Here is a 20238-nt window from a genome sequence, read left to right on the forward strand (position 1 = left end):
ACCTTCAAGTCTTGCTGCATCATTGATATGGCAGTCGCCCTCAAGTCGCCCAGCTACCTCTCGGAGAGACTCTGCATCTGCGCCGGACAGCACACCACCAGAAGTCTTTAAGGCACACAAGCAGACTTGAAATCTGCAGCTGGAAAAAGGAAAGGACCAGAAAACCAGCCTTCTAAGCCTGAGCCCCAAGACAATGGAACCTGCTCCCTGTCAGCATTAGACTTGTCCCCACGCTCCTGCAATTCAGAAAAGAAATTAAGATCTAACTCTTCAAGGAGTTTCTCCTCCTCAACACCTAGGACATCATGATGCGCTTCTCCTACCCACCACCGGGTACAGCTGTACCCCTCCTCTGTCCCCCTCTGTATCCTACCCGACGCTGTATATCTGTTCTGTTACAACTGAAAAGCACTCTGTTATGCATCTGTACCTCTGTAAAGCGTGCCGTTGCTTCTTGAGGCTAGGTCCGCGCTCAATAAATACCATAATAATCTTTCCTCCATTGCATTCTGGATTTAGCGAAGTTTCTTGGGCACCAGTCCCACCACATTGTCCGCGTGGTCAGATAAGGCTGGCTCTGCTCAGCCTTGGCCTCGACTACTCTGCAAGTCCAGCTGTCTTTCCTTCTTCAGCCTATCTCCACGACACAGCGGGCTCTGCTGTTCAGCGCAGTCCTGCCCCTCAGTGACGTGCTCATGTCGATGGCTCGCCTCTGTGTATTGCTTCTTCTCCATTCAAGGGTGATCGTGCCTTTCTCAATCCGGGACCAAGCTGGTGTGGATTTGTGTTCAGCTGTCAAGTCCACAGAGAGACCAGCATTGTCTTGAGACAAACATCCAAAGGCACTTTCAGTATTATTTTGAGTCCCACAGTTGAATGTAATATCAGTTTCTCGGATTCCAAGGTATGCAGATGAAGCTTACATTATAGGGAATTTCCCATGGGAATCGTTCCCAGGGAGGCCCTGCTTTCCCAAACCCCTAAGAAGGCGTTTGCTTAGCGGCCTCCACTCCCTATCCTCAATGGGGGGTGACCCCCCCCCCTCCCCCCTCAGGAGAAAAGGGTATGAAGCCTTTGGATTCATCGCACTAAACACAAGCCAGTGGCAGCAGATAGATATTTTATCATTTTTGCATTATTTTTAGTGTGCACATTCACGTTTATCACGTATGGTTCCTAAACCTGGCTAGTGTCCTGAAATGGCAGTGCCACAAACCTTTTCTTTGCATCTCTGGCCATATTGTTGTTTGGCCTTCCTGCCTTGCCAAGTCAGAAAATTCCTTCTAAGGTCATGAACTTGCCTGAAAAATATGCAGCTTTCACAGGCTAGCAATGCCTTTGTGTGTGACCCAGGTAAGGGGTGGGACTGCCTAGGCACACTCAACATCCTTGGTGCCAGAAAGTCTAGCTGTGTGGCAAATCTGAAACCAGTAGTTGTCCCTTATGGGACAACTACTGGCTGTTTGAACAGTACAGAGTCTTACTTTTGGTGGGCTTGGACATGCTTCCAGCTTGGATTTTGAATATGAGGGGGACCTCTACAGTCACTTCTTCAGATCATCATTGGAGCCAAGAATCCATCAAAGAACAGCCAGCTGAAGACTTCTGAAGTGGCCCAGCATCCCTTCCTGTGCCTGGCCCGGTGATGCCTGTTTGATTACCTGATGTCTAAAGACCCTGTGCGGTGCTTCAGCTCTTGACTATTTGGATCAAGTAGACTCAATGCTTTCTCGAGGATTCTGCCCTTCAGACCCACCCGAAATGTCCCTGGACTGTCCAGTGGACAGCCAGCTTTCTTGGGGGCTTCCACACCAGAATCATTACCAATCTACGTTTTGAGTCCCGAACTTCGGGTGGTCGCCAGTATATGCCGCAAGTAATCTCCCCAAATTTCAGCATCGAGATCCTGTCCTGCAGCAGCTTCTGTGCTGCGACTGGAAGGACACCTGTTGTCTCCTGTGTGGACAGTCGCTAGAACTCTCCTTGCTCCAACCTGTGAAGTGTCCTGAAGAGGCCTGTACCAGTGGTTCTTGCATTTCTTCATTGATAGAGGTTGCATCTTGCAGCTGCACCCGACCGGAAGAATCTTGAACAGGCAACTCGTGGGCACCTCATTGGAACAGATGGTGGAAGATCAAACCCCTTTTCCCCCCTGCCTCCAGATGATCCACAAAATCCACTGTGAAAATAGGATCTCGCGGGGGTAAGTAAATACAGTGAATCTGTCACTCCCCAACCCCCTTTGTCCTCAATAGGGGGGACCTTTTTATCGCCTAAATTCCATTCCACTCACCTTTCGGTCGTTGTACCTGGGTAGAGTATCCTGAAATACGAGAAAACATTTACTTACCTTTAGTAAAATATTTAAATAACTTTTAAACTAACACAAGTCTATTGCAACCTACCTGAAGAGACACCATACTGGTGACAAACATTGTGGCTCCTGTGACTTTTGGGCACAAAGCCCCAATCTTCTTAAAGTTTAGACTTCTTAAGTGAGTTTGTCTTGTGATCTTTTTCCATCATTGACCTAATTTTAAATGCTTACCTGCCTTTGCTGTCTATTGTTTGATGTATATTTGAACCGATGGTGAATGTTCTATGTGCACGAGTGTTGTGCGATATTACCTGTTGGATTCATTTTCCAGTGTTCAGAAGGCCTATAATAAATAACTGAATTGTTATGCATGACTGTCTAAATTGAATTGTGTGCCATACTGGGTGGTCTATTGACCCACTCATTCTCTCCTGGGAGTACACCTTGACTGCTCTCCATTGCTACCTTGATTGGGTTTTGGCTAACCTCTGAGTTCCTTGTTCACTAGAGCTAGGGTGGCCTCCTAAAATCTGTCCACCAGGCCAGCTTCTAGGAATCCATCTTCACACTATAGCCATTCTTCCCCAGGTCACTACTTTGGAAAAATGTGCAACACCTCACCATCAGGGCTGTCTTGTCTGGTGCATGATCTGTTAGACTGACTGCAGTCAGAATTTCACCCTGGCCTCGTGTTAGGGAGAATTTTATTATGCCAATTCCCTTCAGCCTGAGACCAAGCCATTTTGCTGGACTTCTGGGATTCTTTTTAACTGTCCTCCTGAGTGAGTGGGACTTTTCCTCTCTCAAGCATTTTTTTTTGCTCTGACTTGGGAACCTTGATTCACTGCTACTATAATTAATTTTTACTTTAATGGTGTCATGCTTTCCTCCATGTATTTTACTACAGGCATCTAAGTGATTGTTGCAGCACACAGCGCCCTATGTGCAGTGTTGCTTGGGAGTCCTTTGGGCTTCCCTTTTTATATTATTTCCCCATGAGAACTACTGTTCTCCAGGATAGTAGGATACTTTTTTTATTTTACTTTTCTTTTATGGGATCAGCACACACCACCTTATGTGGGGTGCTGAGGGGTTGCACAGTAACTCCTTTACCGCTTCTCCTGTAACTTTTTAGTTACAGTAACAGACAAACCGAAATGGCTGGTGGCAGTGGATACATTTTTCTACCATTGTGTGTACTAGTTACTCGCAGGCTGTTTCCACAGCTGCAGTAGAGCACCCTTGGGTGACAATTTTATCAAAGTCTTCTTTTATCGCAATTTTTCATGTGTTTTCCTTCTTGGTCCTTCTACCATTCCAGCTGGGGATGGGTCCTCTGAGTTTTGCCTTTGGCGGTATACCTTTGTAAAGCCCGCCAAGGCTCCAGTGTGTCTGCTGAGGCAGGAAGTGAGGGAGGAGCCTAAAGATGTCCCTGGCCTTTGTCTGAAGGTATGCCTGCATGGCTGGAACTAGTTTGAGCTGGGTGGCTGGCTGTCCTGTAAGGACGGCCACCCCAGGTGATTGACAGGTCCATAGGACTAAATGAATAGGTTCCTGCATAAAAGGTGAAGCTTTTGGGACAGAACGCCAAGTCTACCAATGGAACTGAAGATCTCAAGACGACCAGAGGCCTGCAGCATCTCCAGCACCTGCCGAAGCATTGCTGCTGTCCTCACCACGTTTTTTAATTGACAGAAAAGCTCAGCCAAGGATGACTTCCTCCTTTGGGCTGGTGGTCCTAACTAGCCTGAAGACCACCTTCAATTTGAGCCATCCCCCACCTTGCAGGGCTGCAGAATTCTAATAACCCTGGGATACCTCGACCATCTTAGAGTGCATCATCTTGCTGTTGACAAATCTCGCTGGAACATCTGTGGCATATGTGTGGACTTCCAGAAGCAAGAATCCTATCCCCAGAGTCCCCTCACCAGAGTGCAGGACCAAGTAATTGAGAAGATTCCGACCAGCAATGACCGTTCGCACCTGATGCTGATAGAAAGATGCCAAAACCACACACTGATGCAGGAGTAAGAATTCCTTGCTGGCAAGCCCCTCTCTCGACTACTACTGCAGGAGCCTATCCAGGGTCCCCCTTTTGTCACCACAACCAAGGATTAGGATACTGGGTTTGCAGCCATGCATCGGAAAAGCATCCAGCTGCATCATCTGCACTCTCCTGGTACTGTGGGGCTCTAGGTAAAATTACCTTGAGCCATTTGTGTCGTCCTTTGCTCTTGGAGTACTGTTTTTGCTGTTTTGCTGTTTGGGTATTAACCCAAATCCAGTAACCCAGGCCTAACAGCTCGTGCCCCTACAGGAAGGCTCTTCCAAAGTGCCTGTCCCTTTCAAAGAACTAACTTGCTACATAACTGTACTATGAAGATTTTCATCAGAACGGTTGGCATTCCTTTTGACTTCAGCACTGCTTGTTGCCCTAAAGTCAATCTTCCATTACTACTGGCTTTGGCATTGCTTGTTTCTCTTCAAAACCTGAACTGAAGATCTCTTTTCTAGTTAGGGAAAGACTGCCTAAACAGTACAAAGAATTGCTAGTGTTGCTTATCTGTTAATATAGGTTCTTTACATTCTTGACTTTATTAGAACACAGTAATGCAGAGTTAATTCAGTTAGTGTTTTTACTTACTTGACTTAAGTCACTCTTTGTGGTGTTAGAAAATTGTTTTGTAATTTACTCGCCTGCTTTATTTCCGCCTATCGTGATGTGCATTTAATGCTATTACTTGATACAGCATTTCTTTAGTTACTTAGTGCCTTGTGTGTGTATAAAATAAATATTATTGATCTCCCTTTGTGTGTAAGTGTTTCTTTAGATCGACATATTTTCTGATTCCCGTGTACTGATTTACAACTCACATTCCCAAGGATGTCATTTCACCAAAATGCCTGGGGTGGCGGAAGTGACATCACATGACCCTTGGCAACACCTCCTCCACCGCCCAAACCCCCTGATGACATCACCGGAAGTGATGTCATTTGACCCCAGCCAAGTGATATCGTGGGACGCGATAGAGCACGACCTTTCAACTCTTGACAAATCACAAAGTGGCATCACATAGCATTGTTCCTTAGTACACTACGAAAGACATACTTACAATATCACTGTCATATACATTTCATACAAGAATGGATCGCCATATGTATCGTTAAGATCAGTGTGTATAGGCTCATATTACCAAATTACTGTGAATGTAAGCAGATGGCCATGGCCAAATGATAATGAAGTGTTATTTATAGCACTTACGCTTAAGGGCTTTATATAGAAAAAATATGCATATCACCCAACCGGTGTTGGTATCCATTTATCGACCTCAAAAGGGTGAAAGGCTGAGTTGAGGTGGTTAAGAACATACTAAGTCAGTGACTCACTCTGAAGTGTGCCTGAAATAAACCTTTAATGAGGAGTCTAGCAGGTATTGTATAGATTTCCAGAAAGACACATTATTTGGTATTCCTATTGTTTCTTATTGAGGGTCACTGATGAAAGTGTTAAACTTGTGTAACCCTATTTTTTTTTTTTTTAAGGCCTGAACAAGAAAGCCGCCACTCCAGAAGCAAAGAGCCAAATGGAGCTGGCCACAGCCCAGGAGCTTTCATTAAAAAAAAGTTTTTTCCCCCGTTTCTTTTAAGGGTAGCAAGGGAGACTACAGGGTTAGCAAGGGAGACCTCAAATGACGTTTCTGCACATCCCTCCTAAGATGAGCCTGGCTACTCTGCCACTCTACCAACCTTGTGTAGTACAGGCCTATATTGGGGGTTTGGGCCCTGAAACCAAGGGATGTCTTACAGAGTCCAATCCCAATTGGACTTTAGAAAAATATACCTAACCCCTCAGAACGGAGACAGCCCTGCTAACACTGTGGGTTGTATTCAAGGGAGGATATAAGAATCCTCTTATGCCGGTCAGTCCTGTCAGCTGCATTATACATGGTGGGCATTGGCATCCTACTTATCAGGAGTTTCCCAGCTTTCGCCCATCGCCCTTGAATAGTTCCAATTTTTGGCATGTATAGCCTAAAAAATTAAGATTGTTTAATTTCTCAACTGCTGTGTCCTACAAATGTTGCGTTACTCCAAGCTATCCTCTCCACCATTCTCTAACATTCACACAATCTTTTTTTTTTTCTCTTTTGAATAACATACTCTTACCTCCCTTCTCCATACTATTGGGGTGTTGCATGGTATGGTGACGGGACCAGAGCCTGTTACAAACAGTATGAAGGGATGTGCAACTTAAAGAAAAAACAAAAATGTTTCGAGGGGGTTGGGTCCTCCGACGTATTCCATATCTATGACAGTAATCACCACAGCTGTGCTGCTTACTGTCATAGATATGGAATACGTTGTTGGACCATCCCATTGAAAGAACGTTACCAGGTAAGAGAGTAACTTGTTCATCTACAGTACAAGATGTTAGACTTTATTTATTAAATATTGCACACATGAACATGTTGTTTTATATTGGATAACTGTCAATATACCAGACGCCTACATGAAATTAATACAACACAGCATGGTGAGCTGTAACAAAAACATGATCTATGGAAGTGTGTGGCTTTATATAAAAAAGTAGGGCCTACCATGGGCGTATTAATGTATTTGGCTGACTGAATAGTGAAGTACTTCGCCTTTGTAGAGGGAAATCAGAAACCCTCTGAAACGCATGTATTTTCTCTTATCAAATTGATAAACAGGTTTTCAGACCACACTTCTTAGGACTTCCATGCAATTATCTGCAACCCTCTACAACTGGATGTGTAGTCTGTGTCGGAAGCGGCTGCTTGATGGTCGCTGCAGTGTGGCTTCAGACGCAGACTTGGAGAACGTGCTGAGTGACTTCCTCTAATCTAGGTGGGTGCCCGCAACGGATCTGAGCGCCAAGCTTTGAACTCTATGACTTGAGACTGTGCTCTATGCTGTTTGTTGGGGATACCTTTGGACCCCTGGACTGCAACTGATGGCAGTTGGAGGTTGATTGCTGGCCGGTAAGAGGGCGCCCCTTGTGGGCTTGGCTGGTTGGAGTCTGTGACCTTGTGATCAATGGGGTAGGAGCTGAGAGGTTTTTGGCTTAATCGGTGAGGACATCTCACTGAAGCTGCACTAGGAACTGGTGATTGGTGTTTTTGCTGTAACACATGGTGCCTTTTATGCCTTTTTTTTGCCAGCTACTTTTTAGCATAGCATGGGTAAATTGCTGAGTGCACTGTCCTGTGGTCGTGCTGTGGGAGTTCAGCTGAGCCGAGGTTCGGTGAAGCTTTGTATGCTCTGTGGAATTGTTCTATATACTCTAAAGCAAGGAAGTATCCACTGTGTAGTTCTGCGCATTCCAAAAAGCTAAATCAAGCGTCTTAAGTTTCAAGTAAAATAACACCTGAGGTGAATTGCTCTTTATTCAAAGATGTGCCACGTGTTGGTGTAGCAAGAAATACCTTGATACTGAAGACTGAATGGAAAATCACTTTGTTTTCCCCCAAAGTGTTATAGAGGGTCCACATATTGATTGTATATCTTCCCCTAGACTTGAAGACATTCCTGAATCTTCAACATTTGCAGATATTGATGATAATCAGTCCTTATTGAATCTGTTACTTTACAGCATAACTCTATGGGACCTCCTGGAGGTTACAGCATATAGACGTTCATCAGTGCTGTGCGGTAATATCATGGGATGTAACCTCTCGAACACCTGACACAAATTGCAGATGATATCTATGGTGAGGGGGGATCATGAATGTCCCTTGTTTGGGTCAGCATCTTACCATTCTGACTCTGTATAACCTATTATGGCAATGCCCTATATGTTCTCTGTATAAACATGGCACAGGAACAAAGGGGATTGGTGCCCGTGGTTAGCAGGATTGTCGATGTCCTGTAGAACAGTCGCCCTTATACTTGTGCTAGTGAGAATCTTGGGGGTGCTGCATCTCAACATTCCTTCTGGGATTCTACCATTGATGTGGTTGGGCAAGTGGAAAGTTGCTTGGCTGAGGAAATAGCTGCCTGCGGATCTATTGCTTTATCAACTGAAAATCGGGCTTTATCTGGTAAGACAAATTTGAATCGCAAGCAAAGGAAGCTCAATGGGAGAAGACACAAACTACGCATGATAGAGCTAAATCTGTTTCGGTGACGTATGCCCCTTGGCCAACCTGAACCAATTTGGATCCCTTGGCTGGTATAGTTTATGTACAATCCGGTGAGGGTTACAAGTTGAAACAGGTTGTTGTTTTTGGTGGTGCAAAACCTGACAAGAGTAAGTTGGTGGTGGGGCCTCTCGATAAGAGGATCAGGAAACTTAGGAGGCAATGTAGTGTCACAGAACAACCAGCCGATACTTTACTTGCCTGTCGCTGCCCCTGTACAGGTACTTTCACATCAACAGGATGACTCCAAAATTGGCTTCTTCGGTGCTTACAGAGGTACTTCTAATTCATCAGAGCACCAGATGCATTGTAATAAAACTGGCATGTAAAACATGTGCTTAATGGCAGAGGGGTAAGAAGTTGGACTCTGTGAATTATTTCCAACAAATGAAAGGCTTTTTCTTACGAGTGTGGTGCTACAACATTTACACTGTGCCCCGCAAATGAAGTGGATAATCACCAAAGATATTGTCTTGGTTGAATTACCAGAGGTTACTAGTGGATCTATGTGATCACTGACCCGCCCATAATGTGGACTTTCAAATTGCAGACTCCCATTATGACGTGGTGCAGCGATCACATACATCACTGTACCTTTATTGCAACACACGTGTGTGCCGCCGTCTCGCCTACATCCCTGTGGTGTCGGTTCTCTCCCACTAATGTGGGCCTGATCTGGCGCAGCAGGGTAATTTTTTTTCTTTTAAACTTTTCTTATCCCCTGCTACCATCTCGTAAAGGGGGAATTTTCAGTTTAGTGCTAAATTTCTCCCACCTTAGAGACCTGCAGCTCTTTTGTTGAACTTTGGGACTTTGAACTTTTAAATTCTGTTTTCTTTGCGTTTCTTTTGGTTGTGGAATGTGACAAACTCCATAGGCGTCCTCTTTTACATTGTGTCACACTGCACCTTCAGTGCAGTGGCACAGGGAAGTCGTTCAGATTTCCCAAGGTTTAAATATCTTCTCTTGGATAAACTACCTTTTCCAAGAACAGAAAAGTGAAATGGACTTTACTTACACGTGTAACTTTCTAGACCCAGCACACACTATCTTACAATAGCGTGCTGGAGGGGTTACTTGGTATCCCCTTTATCTAGCTTCTCATGTAACAATTGTTACCCTTTCCTTGATGAATGGCTGATGGCAGTGATTTACTTTGAACATTCGCAGCTGCAGTAAAGCACCCAAGGGTGCCATTTTTGTGAAAATGGCCTGGTTTTCTTTTTTCGCCATTTCTTTGTGGAAAGATCCTTCTTGAGATTTACTCTGCTCGACAAACCAGGTTTGGTCCCTTTGTTAGTTTTGACTTTGGAGGGATTCACAAGTGAAGCCCGCCTTTGGCTCCAGGGTGTCTGGCAGGGGCAGGAAGCAAGGGAGGTGCCCGAAACTCCCTGTGCTTTGTATCCTAGGAGACAAGAATGCACTCTTAGGTGATTGGCCGGCTGGCTGTTTGGCAAGGACCGCCACCCTCCTGGGTGACTGACCGCTGGGCTGGAATGAATGGGTGAAACCTGCATAAAAGGTGAGGCTTTTTGGCTTGGAAGGCAGTCTACCACTGGACGAAGGAATCCGAAGAAGGACTTGAAGAGGACGCCTGCTGCAACTCCTGGACCGTTGGTTTGCCCGGTGAAGCCCTGCTGCTGTGTTCCAAATTTGTATTGACAGAGAAGCCCCTGCAAGGACGACTTCTCCCTTTGAGTTGGTGGGACCAATCAACTCCAAAGTAAGCCACCTGGACATCCTCTCAGAGCTGGTTGAAATTCCACTGCCGTTGCTGCTGGATCCGAATAGCCAGGGAAAGGAACACCAGATTGTGTGTGTTGCTTTTAAGCTGGCCAAGAGCTCCAGGAAGATTGTCCGGACTCCCAGGAAACAGGACTGACCGAGCCTGAGCCCCCTCAACAGTGCGCGGGATCCCCAGATGTAAGGAAAGTCCATCTCAACGGCCACAAACTGGAGTGTTGCTATTTGCTGTAGTCCCGAGGAGCTGAAACACCGAAGTACCACTTGTTTGAATATTGCCGGTTGCAAGCACTCACCGTCCCATTGCAGTGCAGGAGTCCCCAGAAGTTCTCCCTCTTGTCCCCACGACTGAGGCTCAGTAACCGTGAGATCTGCAGAGCTGCACAGGAACAGAGGTCTTCTGCTGCACTTCTTCAATCTAAAGGTATTGTAAAGTCTGAGAGAACTTACCTCTTGTTGTGTCACCTTGCTTGTCCTCGTTGGGGACTTGTCTTGGTTGCCCCTGTAGATTTGCCAACAGCTTCTTTACCTCACAAGCCTAATCAGCTTGTGGCCCTATTTTGATTTTCTTCTTAAACTACAAAGACTTCTAAAACATTGCAAGATTTTTATTTACCTGCAAGAAGTGCTTCAGTTCACCTTGACTCTTCACATTGGCTGACCTGGCTCCCTGAATGACTCTTCTCTCCTCTGCTTAAATGGTTTTCCTCCTTCCAGGAATGGGGTTAACTAACTTTGCATTGGGGGTTACCAAAGGTACTTGCCTGCTTCTGAGTATTTGTGATATCTTGTATTGTTCTAATAACCTTTTTCCTTGGAATATTCTTTGGAATAGGTCAAAAAGCAACAGTGATATATTAATGTCCGCAGCGCCCTAACTATTGAAGTACCTTGAGGGTGTAGGTTGTGTCTGTGGGCCATCCCAAAAGGGTACTTACTGATTTAGAATATTAAGAGTGTGTATTTTGAAGTATATTTGTGTTTTATTGCTCCCTTCTGAAGAAGGCTTACTCTAACTGATAAATTAATAATTGTTTAATCAAGAAACCTTGTGTGTAAGAGTTTATTTGAATACTTGTCACTGTGAATCTCTGTGTAACTCCCCTACAGCTCACATTGACCCATCTTGAGATAAGCCTATCCAGCTCAACACGCTACCAACCTGTGTAGTACAGACTTATACCAAAGGTTGGGTTCCTATTGCCAGCAGGTCTTGGTTGTTGGAGTGCACCCAAAGCGTACTGCATACAATCTTGCCTAACACATCTAATGAAACGGGTGACGCCCCCCACAGCCCTTGATCCCATTACACTGACCAAGGGGAGCGGGTAACTCCCCTGCAACCATTGCTCCTGTTAGTCGGTCTAGTTGGGGCAGGGGAGTCTGTATTTTAGTAAGATGCAAAGGCACAGTAATGCCGTGGTCGCAGAGTTGGCGGAGACATTTTGGTACGTTTCAGTAGTAGTGTCACTAATTGGGCAGTGATTCATTGTGCATCACCAGCATTTGTAGAACTTGTTTTGTCTCTCTCCACTGAGTTATTCAAACTAGGTTTTGAGCTTTCACTCAACTCTGAAAGTATGTATGGTGCTAATCACTACATAGGAGATATGGAGGCAGCAAGCAATCTGTAAATTGTGTCAAACCGATTTTGGAGAAATATTTTCCAGATGTCATAGGAATTGAGGAAATTCAAATTATCTGATGGTCATACTGATTGATCATGGCTACCTGATGCTTTGTGTACTTCAAATGATTGAACTCCGGATTGGGATGAATGATGTGACTAGTATGTATGAACAGGGAGTTAATCTTATTTCCTGGAACACTCATTGGTTCAGTTCTTTTCTGACGAAGCGAGAGGGGATAAAAGCAGTTTTGGAAATCTGATGTTCCTTCTGCAGGAGACCTGGTTGGTCAAGGACACAAATGCATTGATGGTTTTGTTATCCTACAGAGATTTGCCAAGTATGATGACCTATTGGGGTGGGGGATGGCTATCAGTGTTAAGAGCAGATATGTAAATCAAGCTATACTTGCTATTCGTAGTGCACATGAATGCAATGGCAGCTGAGGCCAATATCTCTGCTTTTCTGAAAGGATACTCATGATCAATGTGTATGTCCCCCTGGGGTCTAATTGTTCTCGGTTGATCTGTGAATTCTGGACTCCTGACACTTAGACTATCCTGGTGCCCCCATTATAATTGCCGGTGATTTCAACACCCAATGTATTGAGTATACTGATGTAGACATCCTTCCGGAGGTGTGAGGAAGTTTGTTTGTCCTCTTTCTTCTCTCATATGGTCTGCACATATTACAACTGAAGGGTACTGGAATAAGAAGGGCCGTGCTTTTATGTGGAAAAATGGTACGCTGAATCTCGTATCGATTTTATAGTTTTGTTACAGATGCTGAGGACGTGCATCTTTGGATATATCCCGGTGATGACAGTGGCGCGCGACAATGTTATCCTGAAGTGTCTGATAATAAAAAGCTTTATAAGCTTGCAATATTGTCAGGAATTGATCACTGGCAGCAGGAATAGGTTGAGATGGTCTTCCTGTAACATTGCAAGATTTAATGAGCTGATGCTTGCTGAACTACAGCTTGTTGGAGTGACATTCCACAAATGGTTAAGTGGAGGGTACACACTATTGTTGGTTTGCAAAAAAACAGCTGCCTTACCCTCAGCCTTGAACATATTAAAAAAAAAAAAGGTACTTATGGTAGTGCTGTCAAAGGTGGACCTATTCATGCTACTGCTATTGCTACCAGGAAAGGGGAGCATAGGGCGGATTTGAGATACATAGTGTTTTTTTTTTATCCTGTATAATAAATCGAGCAATAAGGATGACTAAAACTAAATACAAAAATCTGGATCTGGGGGTATAACATGTAAACTAATTTTAATTGGCAGATTATGTACTGTGTGAGCATGTTCAGCAGCTTTATTTTGATGATTACGCGCCTTTACAATCTGAATCCCCTTGTGATACTACAATTGAAGTCGTGTATAATGGTGATTGGTGTACTTTCTCTGAAGATGACGTTTTGAATGTTCTATTGCATATGAAATGTTCACGGGTATCTGGCCATGATGGGCTTCCTAATGTGATGTTATAATTCTACAATACTGGGCAATTTTAAGGACATGGCGTTGAGAAGGATTGTGCCTGATCGATGGAAAATGCCAATTCTAGTCCCTGTCTTTAACAAGGGTATAAGAAGCAACCCGAGTCATTGCCAATTACTTGCACTCACTGATTCAATGTCAATCTTCTCAACCTGTATCTTAAATTGAATGAGTGCGTTGTGAAAAGGGGTCTCTTAAGTAAACCGGACTTAGGAAAGGGATGGGGTACCATATACAATCTTTGGCTCTTTGTATCTTTTGTAGATTATTCTGTAGCCTTCAATTCAGTTTTAAGAAGCTGGCTGTGGAGCAAACTGATTGCATTGGGTTGTGATCCCACAATTGTTGATATGGTTATACAGCTATACCAGATCACCTTGGTGCAGCGAAGGCTGGATCTGACGTATACAATCTCTATATGTGGCAGAAATGGGAGCTTGGATAATGCACATGACTTCCTTCCCAGGTTTGGTGACAGCACGCCGCCCTGGCTTTCCTGTGCATATGATGCCATATTAATGGATAGGATGCCCATTGGATTACAACACAGTATTGATGCCTTGATGCACTACTCCAAGGAGAATGGACTATCCATTCATACCTCTAAATTTCTAGGGCATTTAAGTGGAAAATTGATGGACAAACGTTAAAATAGTTGAGAATTAGGTTTACTTGGGGGTGTAAATTCCAAATGATATCAATCTGTATTACCCAGATCCATAATTCCTGAGTATTGAAGAAAGCCTGCCTGCTTAAATCTTTTGTATCGGCCAGAGGGGTTTTGTCTCTGGAGGGCTTTCTAGCCATATACAGGGCCTGTTTGATACCCAGCCTATTGTATGGCATGGAGGTGTTTACTGAAGATGAGGTACTCTAGTTCCAGCAGATTGAGAGCAAGATATGGAAGCGTACTCTTGGTTTGCCTCAATGTCTACCATCTGAGGCAATCTGTTCACCTCCATCCTGGCTCTCTGGCAACTGCCAGATTTTCTTTTTACTTGAAGATGTATGATCATGATAGCATCAATTCCTTGCTTTGGATGTTTTCTAGCAATGTTGTTGGGTACTGAAAAAGTGACTGGGGTACCCAGAATGCAGCCTGGGGCTTGGAAGGTAGCCTGGCAACGTTGGCGTCCCTTGCATTGCAGTCTTTCGCCATGCTTGACGGTATCACGCAAAGGAAATCACATGACCCGTTCTTCTTAAGCTCCTCCCTGTGATTCCGCCGGCGCTTCTGAACTTTCTTCGGTGGCGTTACGTTTTGCTGTCCTGCTCTCTTCTCCTTGATTCCCGTATCCTGACGCCGCCTTGCTCCCCCACCCCCCTCGACATTGTCTTCCTTGTTATGACCTCGGATCGTCCCTGTTCTGCATTTTGAACTAAGAGTAAAGCAATTGCTGCCTTCCTGCCTGACCACGGACCGCTACTGTTTGTCTTGGATATTGATACTACTTGCATTGCCTGCCCCCTGCCTGACCGCGGACCACATTCGGATTTCTCTTGGATTACGTTACGAACATTATTGCCTTCATCTTTCAAGACTTTGGATCGCTCCTGGTTTGCACTGTTTTGTTTCTTCTTGCTCCCACTGAACTTTGAACTGTTTACTTTCTGAAACTCATGAGTACATGGACTAGAGACTTCAGGTGTACTGTGTGGGTTTTTTCTGTTTTCTTCTGCAATTCACTGAGGGATCTTTCCACAAACTACTTCAGCTCCCGTACTCTGTTAACGTTGGACAGGAGTCCACAAACGGTAAGATTGCTAAACCAGTGTGAGGGATCTCCTAGTAGTAACTGAAATTAGGTGTTCTTAGTATTAATCCTGCTGTGCTCTCTTTGCTTAGACATCAGGTGCCTGCATTTACCAACCGTATCAACACTGCCTTACCTGAGCTAGCAGGTTAGTGGTATTCTGTGTATGGTGTTTTGTTTTGGTTTAATTATCAATGCAGTTCTGACACTTGCCTTGTTTTCAGCTGGTGGTGTATTTTCTGGTCCATTGTGTCTCCACTTCCACGGCGCCTGGGTCAATGGTCTCCTGTCTTTCCATTAATAGACCATTCTGGTTGTCGATTCTAACAGCCAGACAGGTACATTATTAGGAAGACTTAGTCTTCTACACGACGAGGCAACTCGCTCCATTTCAAGTGCTTCAGAGTTCTGACTCATCCGCACCATCAGGTTTTGCAGCACGAGATACGTCAAATGCTAAGAAAGCGAGCCATTGAAAGAGTCCTTCCTCAGCAAAAGGAAAGGGAGTATGCTGCAGGTATTTTGTTTTCAAAAAACCAGACGGGAAGTGGCGCCCTATTCTGGATCTACGAAGAATAAACAAGAACATAATAAAACAAAAATTCAAATTCGTAACGCTCCAGGAGGTCATAAAAGCTTTTCAGCCCCAGGAATATCTTGCAGCCTTAGATCTCAAGGAAGCATGCTTCCATGTGCCAATACATCCAAGGCACCGAAAGTACCTCAGATTCGTAGTCAGTGAAAGCCATTATCAATTTCGGGTAATGCCTTTCGGATTGAAATCGGCACCCAGAACATTCACAAAGTGCCTGGCATCGGTAGCAGCCTTCATCAGAAAACGGGGCCATCACGTCTGCCCATACATGGACAATTGGTTAATTCAAGGTTCAATGTATCAACAAGCCTGATCTTCTCTCAACCGAACAAACGCTGCTCCAACAATTGGGCTTTACAATAAATTATGCCAAATACTGCCCAGTTCCCTCAAGGAGTTTGGTCTTCCTGGGTGCTGTAGGGTATTTTGTGGAGATTTGGGGCCTGACGGTATTTTATTACCGCCGAAAAATAACTTAGCAATAATCACTCTTTGTATTCAGATTTGGTCATGTGCAACAATAATACAATGGACATGCATTATCTCAGCACCCAGACCTGCATATTTGGTATACGTGGTTGGTGGTATTTTGGTGAGCATAATTCCCTTGTTTTATTTGTGGCCCCAATGTCCAGAATCCCTTATCTTTGCTTAGATTTTTCGTGTGATCACTAGAGAGACCTCAGACCTGCATTCTAGGAATACCACATTTCCAGTGATAGTGTTGGTGTGCCACCATGGGCGAACTCACTGACTTATTTACGACAGAGAGCTATATGTGGTAGTCTTGTGGTAATTTCCACTACCTTATATACGGTAGGGAGCTATGTTCAGAGAGTCTCTCTTCCCGTTGGCTCATGTACCTCCAACAAGTTATGCTACAGTCACTCACAATTATTCATACTGATTCTGACATGCACACATCTGTCTTAAAATGACCATTGCACTGTTTAAAAATCTCCCCACATCATCGGCATTGTAATGGTAAATAGAAAATAAAACACCCATCTGTTTTCAAATATTTTCTGTATTATAAAAGCTGCATTTAGACACGATCTCATTCTTTACAGAAATAAATAAAATGGTACAGTCAAAGCATTGTCTATGACACACTGCAAAGAGCGTGGCGGAGAACAGAATTCAAATTGCAACATTGGTATTTGATTAAGACACGCACAGGAATCCTACACTGACTGCATATTACCGTACACACTCAGCTCCCACACTTCTCATTACCTTATCTTTTTAGTTGTTCTCTTTGTGAATGTGGCTCTCTTGGATTAACTCCAGCAAAACGGAACGCTTGCCTTCTCAAGCCGGGGTCATTGCCTGGAATTCTCAGCTTTTTCAGATAGGAATGCCTCAGCCAGTGGAAAGGTTTTTCTTTCAGCTCTCCCCAATCTCGACTGCAGCAGGACACAGGAATCTGCATTCAGTCAGGACCCCACAGCCAGGTCTTCTCCCCAGTAGTGCAGAAAGATGTCTGCCTGTCTTTTTCCCTGATACTGCCCACTAAAACTTTCCTCTCAGCCCTCTGTATGACGTGTCCCAATGAAATCCATCATCTCTCATCCTCCTACTCTTCAACAATAGCTTCGCTTATACATTTGCAATTGTTGCAAATCTGACTTCCTCCTTCCTGCAGTTACTGTGCACAAAAACACGGAGAATCAGGCAGAGAAGAGAAGAGAAAAAATCTGCACACACATTTAAATGGTTTTCAGAGTATGCCTAATTCTGCAGTGGAGAACACATTTTATTAGTGGGTTATATTAAAATAAGGTTTTATTAGTCAGGTTAATGGTTAATAGGTTAGCTGTTAATTTTCAAATGTGTCTCTAGCAATATAGGCATTTCAGGTGAAAAATAGTGTGCATTTTTAAATGAACACGTGTGCTTTTAACTGTAAAAATAGATTTGCATCTTATATGTTAAAATCGTTTTTTTGACTGAATAGCCTGTCTTTCCTTGTTAATCTGGCAACCCATATAGCAATGCACCGCACCCTTGTGGTGGTGGTGCTGCAAAAAATGTTTGCTACTTGTGCAGTATTGCTGTACTCTGTACTGTAACACGCCAAATATCCTTACAGTGCTCAATTCCTTACAGGCCAGAGTCTGGTCAGACATTCGGCGGACAAAATCAAAAGATTGATAACACTAGCAAACTCATTCACGCTAAACAAGCTAGTCACAGTGCGCACATACATGAGTCTCATTGGGACTGCGTCCTCTTGCATTGCGCATATTCCCCACTTCTGGCTGCACATGCAGCCAGTGGAAGTGTTTCTGGCTTCCAGATGGTCCCAAACCCAGGTTTCCTGGTCAGGCAAAGTAACCATCTCCCAGGCTCTGTCAAACACACTGAAATGGTATATATACCCCCTGCAACATTGTGAAAGGAATGCCACTGATGGAACCAAATTACCATTTTACCATTGTAACCGATGCCTCCCAGGTGGGATGGGGCGCCCGTTTGGACAAGCACCAAGTCAAAGGCCTCTGGACCCTTGAGGAAGCTTTGCTCCACATCAGTGTGCCGGAATTACGGGCAGTGCACTGGGCTCTAAAATCCTTTCTTCCTCTAATCGAGAATTCGGTGGTTTGCGCCCTCACCGACAACACAACCACAATGTTTTATCTATGGATGCAAGGCGGAACGCGATCAATCACCTTGTCCCTGGAAGCACATACCATCTGGCATTGGGCCATCTGGCACTGGGCCATCTGGCACAACATCCTACTTCAGATGTTCCACTTGCTGGTGATGCAGAACATGCAAGCAGACGCCCTCACCAGGGACTCCGCAGACACACGAGTGGCGACTGCGCAGAATCCAGATAGCCAAAAGGTTCTCGAGGTGTGGTCCCCCCATCTAGACCTATCTGCCAGCCCTGACAACAAGCAGTGCCAGAAATTTGCCAGCAGGATTCTGCATCCCGACTCTCGGGTACAACAAAGAAAGGGTATCAGAAGAGATCCCTGTTCCAAGATGGCGGGCGTTCACACACTGCAAATATGTATTTACAATGTGGCAGGGGCATCGTTTTGCTCCTCTTTCTCGTTATGAAACACCGCAATGTCTGAACATCCGCCTGTGTAATCATACTTGAGGAGTCCTAGTCTGTACGGATTCTACGTCCAGAGTACAACAGATGGACGTATATTTAATCTTACGTGATTGGGAACATATGAAGTTATCCCCTTTCCAAGATGGCGGGCGCAGACACGTAGTTAAAGCCATGTACCCACAATACATCTGGGGTTTGCCCGTCATCCCGACATATGCTATTTTAAGAGGCGAGCTGCTAGAGGACTAATAGGCTGTCTGCAGGTAAGGCGCGAGCACTATATATGCTTTGCCCCTACAAATTTGAAACATTGACGTCTAATTCTAGTCTTACGGATGTCTTACCAGGCTCTCAAGGTTAATATTTCTAGCAGAAAAGCGCCCATTAGACGCGTGACGGTGGGACAGCAATTTATACGCCCCGTCAGCAGCAAAAGAATCCCCGCAAGAGCGACCGAAGTGGGTAAGCATCTATCCGTCAACTCTGAGGCCATGAAGTTGAGTGTAGTATTTTTAATTTTCACAGAAAGTAAATGGCTGTCCTCTTCTCCCCATAGTTTGTTCTATGGTGCGGTTGGACACAAGCAGTTCCGTTTGAGTATGTCAGGAAAGAAGAATCGGGCCATTGCAAGATTGGGAACGGTAATGACCTTGATGCAAGCTGTAATACTAAATAGTAATAATTAGCAAAATGGCTCATTGAAAAACACGAGAGGTATAATTTGGAAACTATTAAATAGTGCAACTTAAGGGAAATATTCCCCATGGGTAATGATGATACTAGAAATAAGTGAATCATTCTGTTTAGAATTTTATAAAGGCAAAGTTGTGATGGGTGCCCCAAGAGCTTTGACATGGCACAAGTTAGAGTAACCATAGTATTAAGATTATTTTGTTTGTTTTTGTAAAATGTTGGGAATATGGCCAAATGTTGTGATATCATACGATGAATAAGAACACATGAAAAAAAGAATAAGTGCCCTGAAGACGGCACCAACAAGAAATGCAATTTGAATCAATTTATGTGCATTTTTCAAAAATTACTGTTGGTTTTAGAAACACAATTGCTTGAGGTGTAGGCACGTCTTTCCAGTAGGGACATTAAGTGGCTCTATGTTAAGGCACAGAAGGGGCTAAATTAGATATACCTCTTTCTCTGTCATATAAGTCACATGTATGTGTATATGTCAATGTAAGGATGAATTATGATCATGATGTGGTTTTTAAATAAATGTATTGTCAATTGTTGTAATTTTGATTAAGATTAAAATGTGTATATTTTTGGATAATCCATGGTATCTTGCCCTCATTTACGATAAAGGGGTGGACATGACTAGTTCTAGAGGTATCTAAGAACTCCCCATTAACAGAAAGGAAGGAAGCTGTTTTGTGGGATTATGCATATTTTGGGATCCCAGGTGGGCCAGACACACCACAAACTTTCCCTCTATGCAGATGACATCC

General features: G+C 44.2%; 1 protein-coding gene across 5 annotated transcripts in view; it reads left to right on the plus strand.

The window, feature by feature from the left end:
* The window catches only part of LOC138582170 (protein D7-like), a 1409716-nt gene that overhangs the window by 983298 nt on the left and 406180 nt on the right, over positions 1 to 20238 (plus strand). The window lies entirely within an intron of this gene.

The sequence above is a fragment of the Ambystoma mexicanum genome, chromosome 3q, assembly GCF_040938575.1.
Source record: "Ambystoma mexicanum isolate Mex_15411 chromosome 3q, UKY_AmexF1_1, whole genome shotgun sequence".
NCBI classification, from domain to species: domain Eukaryota; kingdom Metazoa; phylum Chordata; class Amphibia; order Caudata; family Ambystomatidae; genus Ambystoma; species Ambystoma mexicanum.